Source organism: Rhinolophus sinicus, linkage group LG06 (assembly GCF_036562045.2).
Source record: "Rhinolophus sinicus isolate RSC01 linkage group LG06, ASM3656204v1, whole genome shotgun sequence".
NCBI classification, from domain to species: Eukaryota; Metazoa; Chordata; class Mammalia; order Chiroptera; family Rhinolophidae; genus Rhinolophus; species Rhinolophus sinicus.
In genome coordinates this window covers 62,193,251-62,213,465 of record NC_133756.1, presented here as the reverse complement: position 1 = coordinate 62,213,465, position 20,215 = coordinate 62,193,251, and the positions used below count along the sequence as shown (strand labels likewise).

Genomic DNA, 20,215 nt, shown 5'->3' with positions numbered 1-20,215 from the left:
CAGAGCTGCCATCCACCACCTGGATGGAAATTCCTTGTGGAAAATGATGTGTTAGCACACAGCCTAGCCAGGTGGCTTTGTAGGGATCAAAATATTCTATGATATTCTGTGGATTCATTTCTTCTTTGGCTTTCTCAGTCCCTGATTTTTTTTTTTTTTTTCCCCCTTTGCAAAAGAAAAAAGTGAAACTAGGAAATCACAATGTGATGCATTCTAGAGATAGCCTTAGTCTGGCTTTTTGGTGATTAAAGTGAGGTGACTTCAATGCATCATTAAGAGTCTCAGATGGAGGGAAGAACCATGAGTTTCTTGGCTGGCACCCCACTCAATCCTTTCTTTAAGCACAAAACAAAAGACCTCTCTATTGGCTTTGTAGGCCTTACACATAACTGTCACTCATTAAATACTGGGTGAAGAAGTGAATGAGTGAACAAACAAACATATGAATGAATGCACTGGGATCATGGCATCCCAACCCCAAATGAGCCATGATCAGGGATAATGTATGACTTAGCTTGTGGCTTATATGGATTCTTGGGTGTAAAACCTGTAGTTCCACCTTCTTACTCTGCTGCCTTCTTGATAAAAGGGAGAGAACCAGATCTGTTCCAGGGGACTTGTAGCCAGGAAGGGCATGTGCTGGCAATGTTCCCTGGAGCATTTATTATGTGCTCTGAGTGTAATAAGCCCCAGCAGGGCCAGGTAGGCAAAATGCAAAGCAGTATTTGGATGCCCACCTCCTTTTTGTCACCTCGATCTTGAACCGGACGACTGTCCTAGTAGTTCCACTCAGTGGAAAAGCAGACTTGCGAGGTCATCACCAGTGGTGAGAACAGTCCACAGCCAGGCCTTGATTTTCCCCGTGTACGTTCTAGAAGATATATCATAAAGAAGATTGCCATAAAGCGGGTCAGTTTCTCATAGGAACAATATTGTAATTGTCCACGTCAACCTCCCTTCCTTCTTTCAGGAGACTATTAACACCTATAATTTCAGCACTCATTGTCATATGGCAGTGGTTCCCAGACTTTAGTGTGTATGAGAGTCACATGCAGGGTTATTAAGACATAGATTGTTGGACCCCACTTACAGAGCTTGCAATTCAATAACTCCTGGTTGAGGCCTAAGAACCTGCATTTCTGAAAGGTGCTTACATAATGGTCCAGGGACCACTCTTTGAGAACCTGTGGTGTATGGATGGCTCTCACTGTTATGTCTCTAGCTCAAATTTGTTTCAGGTGCTTCTGAATTTCATTTTCAGCTGCCCCTAGAGTACTGCTTCTCAAACTCTAGTCTTCTTTTGAATCACCTAGAGATCTTGTTAAAGTGCAGGGTCTCAATCCGTGGGCCTAGGGTGGAGCTTGAAAGTCTGTAGTTCTAATGAGCTCCCAGATGCTGCTGATGCTGGTGGTCTGTTGCTGTGCTTTCAGCTGCAAGAACTCAGAAGTCACCACCTGAAATCCCCACAAGCACAAAATCCCTCAGAAGTCAAATATCAAACTCCTGTTCTTTTCTCCTAACATTTCCATATCAAAGCAAGCTGTGTTATGCTGCTGTAACAAACATCTCTAAAATCTTGGAGACTTACAATAGCAGAGGTTGTTTTGTGGTTCACACTACATGCCTAAACAAGGTGACTTAACTTTGTAGTGGAGGAGTTATTGAATTATTTCTCATATAATTATTTACTTGTATACATATAGTTGTAATAGGGCTCCGAGATAAAATGGTAGACATTGAATCTTTAATAGGAGTTTTAAGCATTGGGAAGGGAAGATACTTTAAGCCAGGAGGACCTCTGAGGGGGTGCCCCCAATCTTGCTGATGAAGGTGACCACTAATGCTGCAGAAGCATGAGGCAAGGCCAAACTAACATTAGTGATCAGTTGTGGCCTGAAGATGGTGTAAGCAGCAAGATGCCCAAAACTGAGCGTGAGCACCCTGGCCAGCAGGAAGCTGGCCACCTCCTAGAGCACAGGAGAGCACTGATAAAATACTCGAATCCACAATGATACAAGCTTACCATTAATCAGTGGACAAATATTTATCAAGTGCTTACTGTGATCCAGGCACTGTAAAAACAAACACTTATGAGATGGAGCAGGGCAAATATCGAATATTAGGTGGGAGGAGCCCTTAGGAATCATCTCTTGCAGCACTCTGAATTTAAAGATGAAGCAGGAGCGGTTCAGAGACTGGGTAACTGGTTCACTATTTCCAAAGCTGATGAATTGGCCCAGGATAATTCTGATTCCCCAGAAATCTCAGCCAACACGCTTCACCACTGCACAGCTGTCTCCAGTGCTCTACAATGTTGCTGTAAGCCAGAGTGCCAGCTTTCAGAGAGATTCAATTTAGTAAAGGGTGACTATCAAAGAATAAAAATATTTTATATTTATCAATTACGAGCGAGGTGGACCAATAGTGCTACTGAAATTCAGGGAAGTGGAGATCTTGTAGACAAAGATATCAGGAAAGGCATCATGGAGGAATAAAATGACAATACTAAAGCAAAAATACAGCTGCTGTCAATGTAATATTGGTATTACAGTAATATTAATAAAGTGGTGGATTTATTTAGCACAACTTAAAAAACAACAAATCCTGGGTTAAATATGTTTAGGGAAATCCCATACCTTGTTCAGTAAAGAAACATGTTAGACCTTATGAAACTCAGGTCTTCCCAAACTTTTTTGACCATGGAGGCTTTTTGTAGAGTGACATCTATTCACATTCTACAGAAGGCTGGTGCACCACTTTGGAAAATGCAGACCTGCACATTTCTTTTAAGTTGCTTTGAATGTTTGATTGTCGTTGCTTTATTCTAACGATTAGAGGGGATTCTATGGTCGGCTGAAGTCTCAGATGAGTCCCAAGATTCCTACCACCTAATGCGTAATCTCCACCCCTTGAGTGGAGCTAGGACCTGTGAATTTATAGGCTATCACTCCTTTGAGTAGGTTATGAGCAGGGTAATGGGACAGCCACTCCAGTGGTTGTGTTGTATTATATAAGACTGTCATGGTGGCTGGAGAGAGATTCTTCCACTGGCCTTGAAGACATGAGCTACCACATCATGAGTAGGCAGCCTCTAGAAGCTGAGAGGGACCTCCTGCCAACAGCCAGCAATAAAACATGGATCTCAGAACTACAAGTAACTGAATTCTGTCAACAACTACATGAGCCTTCAGGGGAACCCAACCTCCAGATGGGAATATGACCCGCCAACACCTTGTTTTCAGCCCAGAGAAAACCTGAGTAGAGATCATACAGAAATTGTGAGATGATAGACGGATATTGTTCTAAGCCACTAGGTTTGTGGTAATTTGTTATGCAGCAATAGAAAATTAATAAAAATTGCCTTGATTCCCTTCTCCTTACCAGACTCCAAAACAATTGTTATTATTTTTTTAATTAAAGTTTATTGGGGCGACAATTGTTAGTAAAGTTACAGAGGTTTCTGTAATACGTCATCTATATATCACATTGTGTGTTCACCACCCAGAGTCAGTTCTCCTTCCATCACCATATATTTGATCCCTTTTACCCTCATCTACCACCCCCCTCTCCCCTTACCCTCTGGTAACCACTAAACTATTGTCTATGTCTATGAGTTTTTGTTTCTTAATTTGTTTGTCTTGTTCCTTTGTTGTTTTCAGTTTTATATACCACATATCAGTGAATCCATATGGTTCTCAACTTTTTCTGTGTGACTTATTTCGCTCAGCATAATAATCTCAAGATCCATCCATGTTGTTGCAAATGGTACTATTTCATCTTTTCTTATGGCAGAATAGTATTCCATTGTGTACATATACCGTATCTTTTTTATCCAACCATCTATTGAAGGACACTTTTGTTGTTTCCATGTCTTGGCCACCATAAATAAAGCTACAGTGTTACATTGGAGCATATATATATATATATATATATATATATATATATATATATATATATATATATATCTTTATGGATAATGTTTTCAGATTTTTGGGGTAGACACCCAGCAGAGGGATTGCTGGGTCATATGGTAATTCTATTCTTCATTTTTTGAGGAACCTCCACACTGTCTTCCATTGTGACTGCAACAATCTGCATTCCCACCAACAGTGTATGAGGGTTACTTTTCCTCCACAGCCTCTCCAACACTTGATATTATTTGTCTTGTTGATGATAGCCATTCTGACTGGTATGAGGTGATATCTCATTGTGGTTTTTACTTGCGTTTCTCTGATGATAAGTGATGTTGAGCATTTTTTCATATGTCTATTGGCCATTTGTTTGTCCTCTTTGGAGGAATGTCTCTTCAGGTCCTCTGCCCATTTTTAAATTGGATTGTTTATTTTTTTATTGTTGAGTTGTATGAGTTCCTTATATATTTTGGATATTAGCCCCTTATCGGAGGCATTGTTTGCAAAAGTCTTTTCTCATTCGCTTGGCAGCCTCTTTATTTTGTCAATGGTTTTTAAAGCTAAAATAAAAATAATTGTTATTTTTAATAAGGTCATGAGCCACAGACCAAAATGTGAAGTTGCCCCGCCATTTGCTTTCTTTTCCCTGTCTTTTCAGAGTTCCTCCATCCTTACCCCTCCATCTATCCTGTGAGAAGGAGGGTAAGAGGTTCATCTATAGGCCTGATTGACAATGATGACATCCAATTTCAAATTTCTTTTCTCATTTTGGACTAAGAAACATGCTTCTTGTATTCTCTAATATAATAGAAAAATATACATTTTATTTCACCACCCCATTTCACAAAACAACAGTTCTCCTTACCAAGTGTACCACATTCTGATATTTTTCTTCTAGTTGATTCTATTATTCTGTTCTTTTCCTCTTTTTTTTAAAACTGATCATTACCCACTGAATGGATTTCATACTAATGGATCATGACACCTTACACTTCAAAAGCACCTCTCTTCTGGATATATTACAGTGCTCACGACATAAAAAAGTTGTAAAACATGTGCAGAATATCTGATGCTTTTATTCTTACCTCTTGTTGTAATTTATTAAAATGATCTTTGGGCAAAATAATGGCCTATTCCTTTCAGTATTGTCTAGGAATTTTAGTGACAATTGATCAAGCTGGTCTCTTCCCAGTTGATGGGAGAATTCTCATGTGTAAAATGGCCAATAAGCCCCCATTCTATAAGTGCAGAAAGGTTCAAGGGACCCTAGCACATTCAACTATTCACTTACTTTTACAACAGGTAGGTATAGGGAGAATATGTTATTTCTAATTTACAAGGACAAAAAATGAAATTCAGTGACACATTTATGACCTGGCTATGGGATCTAGACCTGGGCCTGTTCACCATCCAAAGTCCTTTACATAGACACTATATATAGTAAGAGCCACACATCACAATCATTTATGGGATTTATATGTCAAAATAAAACTGTAGAATGTGTTTAACTGGATAGAGGTGAAAGAAGTGTTGTTTTGGCATTGATACATTTCACATCACCTGGGAGAAATGTGAAACATGATCTTTAATCATCTCTATCATGAATGACCCTACAAATGTAACCTCCAGTAGACCAGTACCCTGGATGGCCAACACCCCAAGGAAGGCTATCACCGGGGGTTTCCAGGCAGTCACCAACTCCCCCCCCACCCAGGCCCGACCTCCTCCAGCTCCAGGTAATTTGCAAGCAGATGGGCAGCAGTGGGATGGTAGAGAACCACCTCTGTTATGCTGTAAGTAGAGTAGGCATTCTCCTTCCCTCCCATGTACACTCTTCATGTTTTCTCCAACATTTATCATGCTGCGAAGACCTGGCAATGAAATATCTGTATGTGCATGCATGTGCATGCCTGTGTGTGCCCCTGTGTGTGTGTGTGTGTGTGTGTGTGTGTGATTAATGTGTACTGATACACAAAGAAAAAATTAATCCTAAGTTTCTAACTTTAAGGAAGATGGTTTATGGTCGTTGATTGCCCCATGGATTTTATTTTATTGAAAAGACTAGAAATCTGAGGGGTTTTTTAATTCCTCCAGAAGGAGAGGTGAGTTTCTTCTATCCGCCCTCTCCATTTCTGTCTTTATTTGGACTTGCATTTAAAAAGGAAATAGTGCCTTCTTGTGCATAGAATAGGAACCTGTAACTATTTTTTGGTCCTTTTGTTTTTATACAGTCTGAAAAATTAGAAAGGGAAGTAAGATGAGAGACTCCTTGTGGCCATGCCTCTATCTCTGGGTGAATATCATGCCTGGCACAGTGCTCTGCTCACAGCACTCACTTCCTAAGGATTTTCTAATGCGTGGAGCAGTAATCTAATTTGCCAATAATTTGTTACTCTTAACCTAAGCAAGAAAGCCTAGTGGCAGTGACCTTAGGACTTCAGCTAATTTACTTGGCGTATTGAGAGATCCAGGTTACTAGTGGACGTAAATATGTTTGAGATTTTTATAAAACATTAATTTGTGAGGGATGTCAAGAGTAGAAACTATGGATTTGGGCTTACCTGGGTTTGAATCCCAGATCTTCTGCTCATTAGCTCTGCTACTCCAAATGCAAGAAAAACAAATTCATCTGTGTCTCCTAAATTGGAGACTCTTCTGTCTTCTTCAGGGTGACTGGTGGCAAATTGATCTGGGAAAGTCCATGGTACTTTTCCATGGAGCCATTTTAGCCAAACCAACTTGTCTAAGTTAGTTACCCACTTAGGAGAAGACAGTTTTACTGTAAGCCCATGATTCTCTATCTCTAATATGGGAATAATAGTTTCCTATCTCATAAAGTTCTTGTGAAGACTGAATGAGAAAAAGCAACAAGTATCAAGGTAACTGAGGAGAAGATTTCAGTACTAGTCAGGGCCGTCCAACTGCCTTAAGAAAAAGTCCCCAATTCCTGAAGGCTTAACAGAGTAGACATTGTTTTCTTGCTCACGTGAGGTCTACTCTGTGTTTCTGGCTGACGATCTTCTATATGGTCATTCAGGGACACAAGCTTCTTCCATCTGGCAGCCCCCACCTCCTCTAGGTCTTCTGCCATTGAATTAGGAAAGAGAATGTGGGATTATTCCTGCAAAGGTTTTATGTGCCAGGCCTGAAGTGGCATGTGTTACTTCTACCTTCATTCAGTTTCTTGTCCGTTCCTAGCAGCAAGAGAGGCTAAGGAATTCAATCTACCTGTATGCCTACAATGAAGAAGTCATCGATTTGGTGAGCATCTAGCCAATCTGCCAGAGTAGGTAACTTGGTTTGGCTAAAATGAGGTCTATTTCAGTGGAAATAGATTGTCTTTAAATATTAATGTGGGGTTTTCCAGGTTAATTCCCCCAGTAGCCATCCAGAGAAAGACAAGAAAACTTTCAAATCTAACAGCTGAATTAGTCTTTATTACACGTGGGCTAGATATAGATAGATATAGATATAGATATAATACAGATATAGATACATGTATACAAATATTTTAAAGTTTCTCTTAGAGTGAGTTCATCTTTTGTGCCTCTGTAATGTTTCACCATAAATATAAGTTGTCAAATTATTGTCTAATATTTAAAAGTGCCAAACAGAATAATCACATGACTTTGATCTCAGAGCATGCCTTGGGTAAATTAGATGGTGCTAGTGGTAGGTCTGGAAATTGTAAGGAAAAGCAAATGAATGAACGAAGCCAAAATCCTAAGCATTGCTTACATCTGTGCCCAGAAAATGTCACCATATTGCTCAATCATGGTTGCTGAATCTTCTTGAAAGATCTAACCATTATTAATGTTGCTAAATTCTATTGTTAAGGGGCACCTGATAGATAACATAAAGCAAGAAAATAATTCTGGCCCAAATGTAAAATGAAATGCATACTTTAACATATTGCTATGAAGCTTTTTTTTCTTAATACAAAGGTATCAAAAAAATATTCTGTTGAGTAACTGGTATTAATTAAATGAGCCAAGCAAGTATTTTAAATATATAATTCTACATTTATCTTGAAACTAGAAAAGAAAAACCACAAGAGAAATAAAAGGTAAAGAGTTTTCATCCTTTGGATCATACTGTTATGATTTTTATTAAGTAGAGGTATTTCCCAGTGGTCTGGGTTGACAGAGTGTCAGGAAGGAGAACACTTTAGAATCTAACCAGTGGCTCACTTCATGACCTTTTCGAAATGAACGCTATAGTGTCACTTCCTAAATATGCGTGAATTTCTGCGCTTACTGATATGGGTGAATGGATTGGTTCTCTTCACTACCAACCCAAAAACACCCAAAGGCAGTAATTTCTAGAATAAGAGTATAGCCTTCAAGCCCAACTAAAATATCCTCTCAGGTACAATCTGTGAAAAAGCAGGTAAAAACTAATTCCTTACTGATACCTACAGATTTGGGTTTTGGTAACCGGAAGCTTTCTGAGGAGCATTTCGTGTTGTAGGTGGAGAAGTGAGGCAAAAAGAAGCCTTTGCTTTTCGTATGAGCTTTTCCATGGCAAGAAAATTACCTGGGTAATTACACCCTGGCTAGCATGTGAAGGCTGGATATAGATGCTGGTTCATGAAGAATAAAACATCAGGGAAGGAAGGAGAGGAAGAAGTTTGTGTGATATCATCGGGGTCTGCTTGAGTTGACAGCCTGAAGCTGCCCAGTCAGTGCTGAATCCCAACAGGAAAGCTAATCATTAGTTTATCAGGATGCAAAGAGGAGGGTAATCAGCGAGAGAGTAATTCTGTCATTCTTCTGCCCAGACTGTTTGTTTTAACAACATAAAGCTGTGAATGAGCCTGTGAGCTGGGACCAGGGTTAGTAGCTTTATAGGTCTTTAGAAACCCAGGACTGTGGAGGCAGAAAGGATTTACTAAGATCCTGTCCTGCTGGACACCACTCACAGCGACTTTTTTTTTTTTAATCTGATAAAGCACATTAGCTCATCTCTCTTTGTGTAAGACATGAATTAGATAATGAATGGCTGCCCAAAGGAAGTGAGGTAGTTATCACACACAAGGGATTTGGGGATTATCGGAGGGGTAAAGGTTAATAAAGAAGTAATATCCTTTGTTTTCTCAACTATTTCATGTGAAGTTTGTTACAATTCCAGAGTGCCTTGATGGCAAATTCTTCTTCAGAGCTAGAACCATGTATATGGCTAGGGAATTTTTCACTCTCTGTTTAGTGGGACGTTGTGATCACTTTGTATTTTTAATAAAATAATTATCAACTATTTATCATCCTCCACAGTGAAGCTAAATGTTTGCCTGCTAGCCACCATTAATCTCATATTAAAAAAAAAAAAATTGGAAGCGTTGCAAATTTTTCTCTTACAGGCTGAATCAAAAATTAATTTAAAAGGAGGTCATTGAGCCATTCAACAAATCTTCTTAAAAACCAAACATATTTTGTTGTTTGATTCGGATTTGCTACTTGTTCATCATCTCAGCAGCCTTAATTTGGGTCCTCTTTGCAGGATATAGCTTCTATCATCTGTACAAAGCTGCATATGCGAAAATAGCAGACGGGGAGAAGGTAATTTCAGCTGGCATTCCAGTCTGGATCCGCTGTCATAAATTACTTAGCAGAGGGCATGGTCCATTACTTTTTATGGTCATGTTCTATATTTGTATGTGCTGGGGGATGGATCACATGACAAAACCATCATTTGATATTAGTGTTTTTGTGCTCCAGCTAGTGAGGGCTAGATTTAAGCTTCACTGTGCAATACTTTTAATTTGTATATTTAGCTCTTAATTGAAAATGCAGACATTTCCGTAAGTACTAGAATTACAAATAATCCAGAATAAATTTTACATAATTGTTTTTTAGGAGAAGACAAAGTACTGTATATCCTAACTAATTGAAATGCACTGTGCCTTCCAGAGATTTTTAAAACATAAATTTTGAACACGAAGAAGTTAACATTGCCAGAAAAATAAAGACCCATATTCATTGTTTTATACCTCTTAGCTCCTCTCCTAACTTGAACAAGAGAGCCTTTTACTGATGGCAGTTCATTTTGAAGGAGATACATTTTCCAAATTAATCAAGAAAAGAAAACACACAAAAACTTTTTCCCCTCTATTCTCCACATCGCTTCCCCTAAGGCAGCTTAATATTTAGGTTTCTAGGGACAAACAGCTAGAGAATGTACTTCTTTGATGATTACTTCTTTTCATAAACTAAACAGGAGAAAAAAATGTTCTTGTCACGTTTTGGTGGGTTAGCTGCTGTGAGGACTAGTGTTTCCATATCTGGAATAACTTATTAGATAAATTTGCCTGTAAGTAGTTGCTTCAGAACTTTGTTAGGCCCTGTTCACCTTACATACTCCAGCCCTCTTTAACTGCCTCAACTCCATTAATTTATTGCTCAGGGCTTTTTTTTTTTTTTTTAACCAAACATTTACTGGATGCCTACTATATAGCATTCATATTCATAGCATTTGGCACTCCTATATCTATTATTATCTCATTTGTATGAGAACATACCTTGAAGAAATAGGGTCTGAGTGATGTTATTTGTCATGATTCCTGTGTTTTGGACTTATCTTAGCTGTTACTATCCTCATGCCTCCACCACAACAACCATTCAAACTTTCCTACCCACTCCCTCCTATTAAGGAACATATTAACTATGCCCTTTGATAGTCTCTTTACAGCTCTGAACTTTCTCAGCACTTATATAGTGGTTTCTGTCTAAACAAAAGTAACTTGTTTATGTGTTATTTTAGAAACATTCCACTGTTGTTGTTTTTTGTGTGCATATTTTCTACCCCCTCAGCAAGATTCTAAGAGCTTCAGGGAGTTTTATAGTAGATATGTTTTTGCTTTTATGATGTATTATGATCTTAACTATATTTTGTTTTATTTTATATCAAGTTTGATAAGAAGAGAGTCTTGGGCCCTGGTCACTTTGGGTTTATTTAAGGAATAAAAGTTGGGTTAATGGATTACAGTGACATAAGTAGGGTACAGAGTGAAATGACATTTTTGTTTAGTGATACTATTATCTTTAACCCCCCAAAAACAAATGCACAAAAAACTTAATATTCAGAGCAATATTTAGTAGAGATTGAAATATCAATTACAGGTAGGTAGAACTAGTAAAATGTAAGTCTTCGATCAGCCACATAGGATTAGCCTTGCAAAACTATTCCTTATGGGAATTTGGAGAAGGGAGGATTAGAGGAAGAACAAGTGATACGGTGTTAATAAGGCATTTCATTTCAAAGATACCATTTCTCTCAGGCACCCTTTTACAAAATGAGTGCTTTTGAGGCTACCACAGAATGGTTCATTTCTAGATGTGTGGAGCTAATGATGAGAAATGATCACAACCAGATTTGGGTGACAGATGTAGCTTGAGCCTTCAATGGTTATAGAATATAGGTTCTGGGAAGAGTGTGCTGATTAAATTCACATGGGCTGTAGAGATCCAGCTGGCCTGATATTTAAGTGCTGTTGAAAAATGTTCCAATTAAATGGATTCTTCCCTGCACAGGGTTTTCATGTAAATTGTGAAAAACAGCACTTTCTTGAGGCTGTGAAATTGTGAGTGTCCAGTGTCAGCCCTCTGAAACTGGTAATCAGGCAGTGAGAACCACAGAAACTGCAGTGTAGAACAACTCCAGGTTTTATAGCATCTCCATCCAGATGAATTCTCTATGTGGAATAATGGGCAGCACATCACACAAATAGGATTTAAATGATGCAGGCAACAAGAGTCCCATCATTTTCTTTGGCTGAATATCCTATAGTTGAATGTGTACAAGACTCCTCTTGAAAAGTCACAAATTGGATTATACTTTCCCAGAGGAAAAGGGATGTCATTTGAAACTTCATACTTTACCAACTTGACAGCAGATAAAGCGCAGGCAGGGCAAACTATACATCATAAAAACTAAAATATTATAATTATTTAAAACGGGAAAATGTGGCTCCAAGTCCTATAAAATGGTTATAAATATACTGTTAACTTTAATTATGAGTCCCTAATGAATTCGAACTGCATATACAGCTCATAAAAAGTCTATATCATAACTTACCTATCTGAAATTGATGATGGCTATAGTCAATATTCATCGATAATGATTTTACTTGATTTTTTAGAATTTGAAGGGTCTTTTTGTAGAGATGTACTGAGTGGTCCCTATGTTTCTTTTGAAAGAGTCTTTTTTTTTTTAAATTTAACATATAAGACAAGATACTCATTTACCTGGACGTAAAATACATTGCTGACGCACAAGATAGAATTATACAAAAATATCAAACCTCTGACCTCAAATCAGTATACAGGAGGCACCATACATAGGATACTCAAGCACTCTTTTATTCTCTTAGCTATTTCTAATTATATCAGCTTAAATGACTGTTACATGATAATTGGTTTCTTTTTTAATTAAATTTATTGGAGTAACATTGGTTAATAACATTATATGTTTCAGGTGGACAGTTTTGTAAGACAACAGCTGTATACTCCATTGTGTGTTCACCACACAAAGTCTAATCTCCTTCCATCACCATATATTTGACCCCCTTTACTCTCTTAATACTCCCCCGGCCCCCCGATCTATGTCTTTAAAATGCTTTTTGTGGGTAAGAACTCTTCCTTTTTCTTTTCCTCCCTTGACAGCCTTTCTCTGGCCTGGACAGAGACCTTCGGAATCATTCTGTAATTTTCTAATGCTGTAATTGAGATTGAATTATTCTTTGCAAAAATAGCGACCAGAGACCTATAGCATTCAGAGACCTTCCCAAGGATGCATCTGAGATGGTTCTCAATCAACTCTTCTTTGCGCTTCCGTCTCCCAGGACTTAAATAGGCAAAGGAGTCGGAGAAGAAGAGAACTGTGAGGAAAGAGGTGGAGATGGGAAATCATGTCCTTGTGGTTTATCAGCTGGAAGGGAGGGAGGCAGTTATGAGCCTAGCCTGTGGCTCTGCACCTCATAACTTTTTAGCATGTGACTTCTCTGTGCTAAAAAGATCACATTTCTTTGCTCTTATTTTCTTCTTTGTGTCTTTGTCCATCATGTGTAGCCTGCAAAGCAGGGAACGTAAAGTGTAAGGAGTTAGTTAATAAGAAGGCAGTAATGAAGGACTCGAGCTGTTACCGCATGTCATCAAAACACTTCAGTCTCCTTGAACTTTTCTTACCATCTTCCTTTTAAGTCAGGTTACCCTAAACTTAGTTGTTTTCCTTGTATTAATGGACTCCTTATGCTCTTATGTTGTCCCTGGCACCAAATCAATTTGATTGTTGACTTAGGTAGTGAGTAATCATTTAAATGACTACCAGTAAGTAGCAGGGAGGAACTGATATAATAGGATGCGATTACTCAGTACTTCCGAGCAATGAAGCCCAGCCCTGTGTCAGTGCTCCATGAAAACCAGAATGAATAAACCATCGAAAACCAACTGGACCCCAGATAGTCAGGATGATTAAGACCTTCTCTAAGACCACTTATTAAATGGGTCTCTGGAAGCCTCCTCCTGTCTTTGTGTTTGTGGAAATAAATGGTACCTGGAAAGTCAACCCCAATCACTTTTTACAGTAAGAGAAGCTCAGGGGCCTGGAAGAGGAAAGTCTTCATGCTAATGGGATGCCTGTTCTCTAGTAAAAGGAGAGTCACACTCAGCAAGACCATCATGACAGGCCTCAGCATAATTAATTTCCTCTGGCCTATCGATTGGTTTTCAACAAATATGATTATTCCCATGTACATAAGAAATAAAGCACAGAAAGATTACTTGTCTGGTATCTCTCAATAAGAGAAAAAAAAAAAATTTGAAAGCCAACGTTTACCAATGCTGAGCATGAATGTATCACTTCAGTCTCTCTTTGGTTGGGCTTTTTTGTTTCTTTTTATTTCTTTCAATGTAAATTAAATCTTGTTCTTCTGACCTGCACATTAAGATAACTGGTTTATAAGATCTCCCAAGCCGATGTCCCCACAAATTTTACCAATGAGTAGTTTATTGCTCTGAAATGCTTTATGTGGTTTTAATCTTGTTTGGTTTTTCTAAGTGGAACATTTTACTATGGGTGGGACCTGGAGACAGATTGGTTTTGGTTAAAAGAGTACTTTTGCTAAAATGTTCGATGACCGGCCCATATTTTTGACTCTCCTAAAAGGATGACCACCATTCCATTTTGTCCTTGATTTTTTTTGTTTTGTTAAACAAGTGAATTCAAGAAATTCTAAAGGAAATAATGTAATGAACATTATACTTTAATGGCGTATATTATTTCACATTCCCCTCAGTTCTGTGTCAAAGTACCATTTCTACTCTCTGCATATAATATAGTTAAATATTCACATTTTCACATATCAGCCTAATCTGTATATTTGTAATTTTAATTGGCATATTATATTCAATAATTATACATGACATGATTTGATTAGGCATTCTATTTTTTCAGTTACTTTAGTTAATCATAAATTCTTATGATCCATATCTTAATTCTTTATTCTATTCTCCAATAAATTTTAGCCCATATATATAAAACATAATTTGTATTTCTAAAGAAGAACACAGTAGTGAAGACCATCAAACAAATCACTCTTTATAAAGAGCAAACACTACCCAATGTCCTCAGTTGAGCTTGGGGAGAAATCCTGAAGAGTTGGGGTGAAAGGATAGATTCAAGAGGTGAGGTTCTAAAAGACATTTAAGGGTGTGGGGGTTAGGCCATGGCTTGCCTCTTTGATTGATATTATTTATATATTTATAAAAAAAAGTTAATTGTATGACATTGCTTAAATGGAATTCAGTTGATACTGTTTTTCTGATATTGTTTAAGAATATTATAGGTATATGTTTATTAAATGTGGCTTTGTCTCCCTGATGTGATAAATTTGGGGGAAGAGATCTGTTTAATTCTGCCATTTAGTTTGTTTTATATGTCTGTTGGTTTTTCCTTAATTATTGCAATTTTGTGTTTTGTCTCTATTCTTTGTTCAGACAGGTCCTGAATAGAGTTTGGTATACAATTACAAATTTTGTTTCTTCTTGCATTTTCTCCACTTTTCTTACATGATTTTTTTTTTAATGTCGCTTGGAACATAAGCATTTACTATTTAAGATAGGTTATGCCTATTACAATCCTATAATAACCCCTCATTACTTTTTATTAAGAATTCTTTTTTTAACCTGATAACATTATAAGTATCCACACTTGTGTGACCTCCTTCTAATTTCTCTGGAATTTTATCTAATCAATCCTTCCCTTTTTCTCTCCCTACTGGCTCCTTCTGTTTAGTCTGCAAACCAAATCAGGTTTCTCACTCCTTTAAAAAAAAAAAAACAAAAAAAAAACTTTCTTGACCACCTAAGCCATCTCTTTCCTTCACTTCACTGCCAGACTTTTTAAGAACACTCTGTCTTCCCTGATTTCATGTCCGCAATTCCTTGTCACTTTTCAGTCTCCTGTCACCTGTCTTCTCTCCTTATCATTTTACCAACAAAGACTTTCCTGGTGCCCTGGTGTCTTCTAATTATCCTCATTCCATTCAACCTCCTTGAAGAATCTTTATCACTAACCATCACCCTCCTCAAAGCTTTTCCTTCCTTTGTGAATGAAACTCTAGATTGTCTATTTCATTTAATTTTTTTTCTCTGACTTCTCCTCCTTCCTCTATCCCTGAGTGATGTATTCATTCCAGATTTCATTCTCTATCATCAGAACAAGACTTGTTTGAACGTAGACTTTCCCTGGCCAATTTCATCAAATTCCATGGTGGTAGCAGTGACCCCTGTGTTAATGCTGACTATGCAGCTCCAGACTCCAGGCTCTTACTCCTTAACCCAGGTCTGGGGGCTCCATGTGAGCCTCAAATTCACTTTGTCCAGAACCACACACATACCTTAACCAAACATTGTTCTCCCTCCTGGTTCTTTCTCTCAATTGATAAAACCCAAAACCACTGTCACTTGAACTAGAAATTCCTCTGTCCTCCAGACCCCTCCTTTTCTCTCACCCCTCATGTCTAACCAGTCTCTGAGTCCTGACAACATCCAGACCGCGAGAATCTATGGGATCTGAAACCTGTGCTCTATTCCCATTGCCCTAATGCAGAATGGAAAAAAGGAGGAGAGAGCAGAAGGGAAGAAGGGAGGCAGGAATTAAAAAAGAAGGAAGAGAGGGAAGGAATGAGAAGGAAGGAGGAAGGAAGGGATAAAAGAAGGTGGGAGAGAGGGAAAAAAAAGGAAAGAGAGAAAGAAGAGAAAAGAGAAAGGGAGAGGAAAAGATACCCTGCTGTTTAAGTTTTGTAATGTAAAGGTATTATAAGCTTGCTTTTTAAAATGCTCTGGAATAAAGAAAGGCATAAGAAGAAAAAAATTCCACCACTCACTGACTAACAAGTTAAGTTTGACCTTTTATAACTAGTGTCTCTGCTTCAAAGCTCCCGCTCCTCTAGTCTGTTCCCATTCTCTCATCATAGGTAGTGTTATCAAAAAAACAAACAAACAAACAAACAAACAAACAACAAAAAAAAACGTGAACAAGTAGAATCTGGAATCCTGTCCGGTTGTTTCCCATTGCCTATGCAATCAATTCTATAGACTCCATAGGATGACATTCGAGACCCTTTGCAATTTCTCATTTCAACATCTGAGTCCTCTCCCCAAAAATCCTCTCCCACAGCGAATCCAATATCCCAACCACACTGGACAGCCAAAGTTCTCTGAACAGGTCAACTTTCATGCCTATGTTCCTTTGCTCATGTGACGGTGTGATCACCGGAAATGCCCATCCTTCTTTTTCTAATACATGTATTTTTCATTTTAACAGATCTGTCATATTCCATAATTTGTTTAGCTATGCTTGGAAACACCAAGAGCCGCTTTTTCCAGGAGCTCAAGTTCTAATGAGGGCAAAAGATAAATCTAAAAGTGGTACATTGTTATATTGTTACAGGAAGCGGAGTACAGCATTAGGAATAGAGACACTGGAAATGTATTGGCTCTGTGCGAGGTCAGAGGGATAGTGGATAGGGGGAGGAGGGTTCACACAGTGTGAGGGATATAAATGATAAACGTCTAAGTTTTGCTTTGTCTTGTGCACCTGAAACTAATAAAATTAAAAAAAAAAAGAAAGAAAAATAAAAAAATAAAATAAAATAAAATAAAAGTGGTACATTGTAAGAAATGCTGAGCTTGTGGGGGCCTTTAGGGGGCAGTCTTGAACACTGCCTAGTGTCCGGGGAAGGTGGACGAGTCACAGAGAAGGGGTCCTTGAACCCAAGATAAACAGGTTTGAATGTGTGAAAGTGCATGTTACAAATGGAAAAGCCCAAAGTATCTCTGTGCTTGTATTTAAGTGTGTTAAATCTCAGACCGTCCTCCCCCATTCCATCTATCAAAATGACTTGGTGCTAACTATGTTTTTTCTTTTAAACAACAGATTGTTGATTTTTTTTTTTAATCCAGCCAATTATGTTTTTGTTTTAATAAGCAAGTTTACGCTGTTCACATTTACTTTTTGATACATTGTTTTTCCTTAGGCCCAAGTACATTTATATTTGTTGTAGTCATTTACTGCTGTTTCTTTTCATTTCTGTTTTCTATGGTGGATTTTAAACTCTTTATTTCTTTTTGAGCTAAGCCAAAAGCTAACCTTGAGTGGTCAATTTGTTAACATTTTAACTTTGATGTATCTCAGAAAGAAACATTTTAATTGCTTCTATTTATTTCTGTTACTAACTAAATAAACTTCGATTCCCTTTTGGAAACAGAAGGAGTCTTTTTTTCCCCTTCTACTATTCATTCTTTATAGTTATTATCTGAGATTCTTTTGAGGTTCTGCTAGTACCTGATAGTTCCAAGAATTTATTTGCTAATTTACCAACTGTTTTCATTATTAATGAAAGGATTACTAATTAATCCTTGTTTAATACTCTAATTCATTTGTTTCTCAAATCTCTTCTAGCCTTAATTATCTCTTACAATGTCATAATGGCTATGAGTCTTTGTGACCCATGGTTTGTATTTTTAGTTGGGCAATTGCTTTAAGTCCTCTAAGTATTAAAATATTTCCCCCTGCCTTAAAAGAGCAAGGTGACCCTGGTCAAGTACATTTTCTTGGCTTCGTTATAGTTTCTCCACACAGCCTTATTCTTCTCCAAAGTCTAAGGAGGGAAATCTAATTACATTATTACCATACATCATTAAATACCAACTTATCTGATTTGTGATAGTTTTAAAGCTCTATTTTTATCTTGATATTGTCTTAAAGTTATAGACAAACATGTGAAGGGAAATTTGGGCATAGAAGTCACCCACCACTGAGTAGGTTTGTCTGGATTCTTACGTCTATGCCAGAGTTCTGTTTCCATTCAGTAACATTTCTGTTATATCTGAGCCTAACTTTGTGCTCAGCACAATCCTTTTCTGACTCCACTGGATTCCTAATCTGGAAAGCTTGAGATTCTTTATTCTGTTTCCTAGCTGATTAGTTTGCTAGTTCTGCTTAATAAAGTACCACAAACTGAGTAGCATAAACAAGAGAAATGTATTGTCTCATCGTCCTGGAAGCTAGAAATCCAAAATCAAGGTGTCGGCAGGGTCGTATGCTCCCCCGAAGCCTCCAGGGAAGGATCTGTTCCAGGCCTGTCTCCCAGCTTCTGGTGATTTGCTGGCAATCTGGTGTTCCTTGTAGACACATTGTCTTGGTCTCTGTCTTCATGTTCACATGCCATCCTCCCTGTGTGCCTGTCTCTATGTCCCAATTACTTCCCTTTCCATAAGGACACCAATCATTATGGATTAGGGGCCCGCCCTCCTCCAGTGTGACCGCATCTTAACTAATCACATCTGCAACACCCCTGTTTCCAGATAAGGGCACATTCTGAGGTACTTGGGGTTAGGAATTCAGCATATGAATTTGGGGGAGACGTAATTCAGTGGTTATCACTAGGTTTGTCAGGTTCTATTCCAATATTATTTTCTGTGTAATGCAGCCAAAATTTGGACTAGTTGTTCTAGCATGTCATGGTAACACTAACCACCTGTGCTGTATTCTCCTCTTTGTGTTTTTATTCCTTTATCACATTAGCAAGTTTTGCTGAGCTCATATCACTCCATACTCAGGTAGATAGCCCCAGGTCTATTGGGGCTTTGCTCATTTCCCTTTAAATTGCAAAACTGTTACATACGACTCTCAGGCTGTTAATTGGTGATTTTTATTTGTTTGACTTATTTATTATTTATGAAGCATATCATGTTGTATTTGTTGTATCTTTTTGTTTCCCTATTTCAGATCATTTGAGGGGGGGGGTTATGATCCCCAAACTCTTTCTCAAGAGTCCAGGGTACCGAACATGCAACTCTTTACGTTAATTCTTTTCCCCCTCCATTGTTTCCTCTCTAATTCTTATGATCAGTTCTATGAGAATCTGTGTGACATCCTAAGATGTCATATGTACACATGGAACACATGTAAATGTGTGCAGGTGGCCACACTCCATGGAGACACAACCAATAAGACAAACTCTCCAGGATGCAGAAAGGTTACAGTTTGGGATTCATTGTTACAATGGTTTAGGCTCCTGTGCAAAAGAACCAAATACCAATCCATAAAGGGAAGGTATTAAAGAATGGATATTCAAACCTATGTGGAGCCCAGCACCCCTTGATAAGGCATTGTCACATGTCCGGCTCCTACCACAGGACCGGCTCCTACAACATGCCCAATTCCTACCACATGCCCGGCTCTACTATAAGACCACAAAGCCCTTGGGAAGGCTGGCCTTAAAGGCAGTTTGGAGGTCTTTCCCTGGTATTACCAGTAATATTGTTTTCCCATCAGGAACCAACAACTCCTTGTTCAGTGATAAGAAATGTGGACCGTACTTCCTTAACTATATACAAGAGGGCCCTCAAAACAAAACAAAACAAAACAGAGGAGCTTGCCCTAGAAAACAGCCCTCTAGACTCTCTCCTGTGTCTCTGGACACATACAGGTCACTTCTGTTTGGAATTGTGTAATTCCAGTGGGAAGAGGGGTCCTAGTGACTTAGAGGGAAGAACTGATCCACTCCAATGCTTATGTCCTGGGGGACAGGTCAAGTCTGCTAGTCTGAGATGAGAGCCATTTTGACAGACCAGAATCAAAGGCAATTGATTCCATTTGTTTTCTTTCCAGAGCTCTTCTCTGACAGCGAGGATGTTTGTGAGCAGGGAAAGATAGAAAAGAATCATTTCTATACCATTCTCACAAGTCTGCTTCTGTGTATTCGACACTGGGGCAGGGCCCCCCTCTCAGGCAAGCCTGGTAAT

At 38.3% G+C, this 20,215-nt stretch overlaps 1 protein-coding gene across 1 annotated transcript in view; it reads left to right on the top strand.

Moving 5' to 3' along the window:
• Positions 1 to 20,215, top strand: part of CAP2 (cyclase associated actin cytoskeleton regulatory protein 2) — a 142,421-nt gene that overhangs the window by 52,458 nt on the left and 69,748 nt on the right. The window lies entirely within an intron of this gene.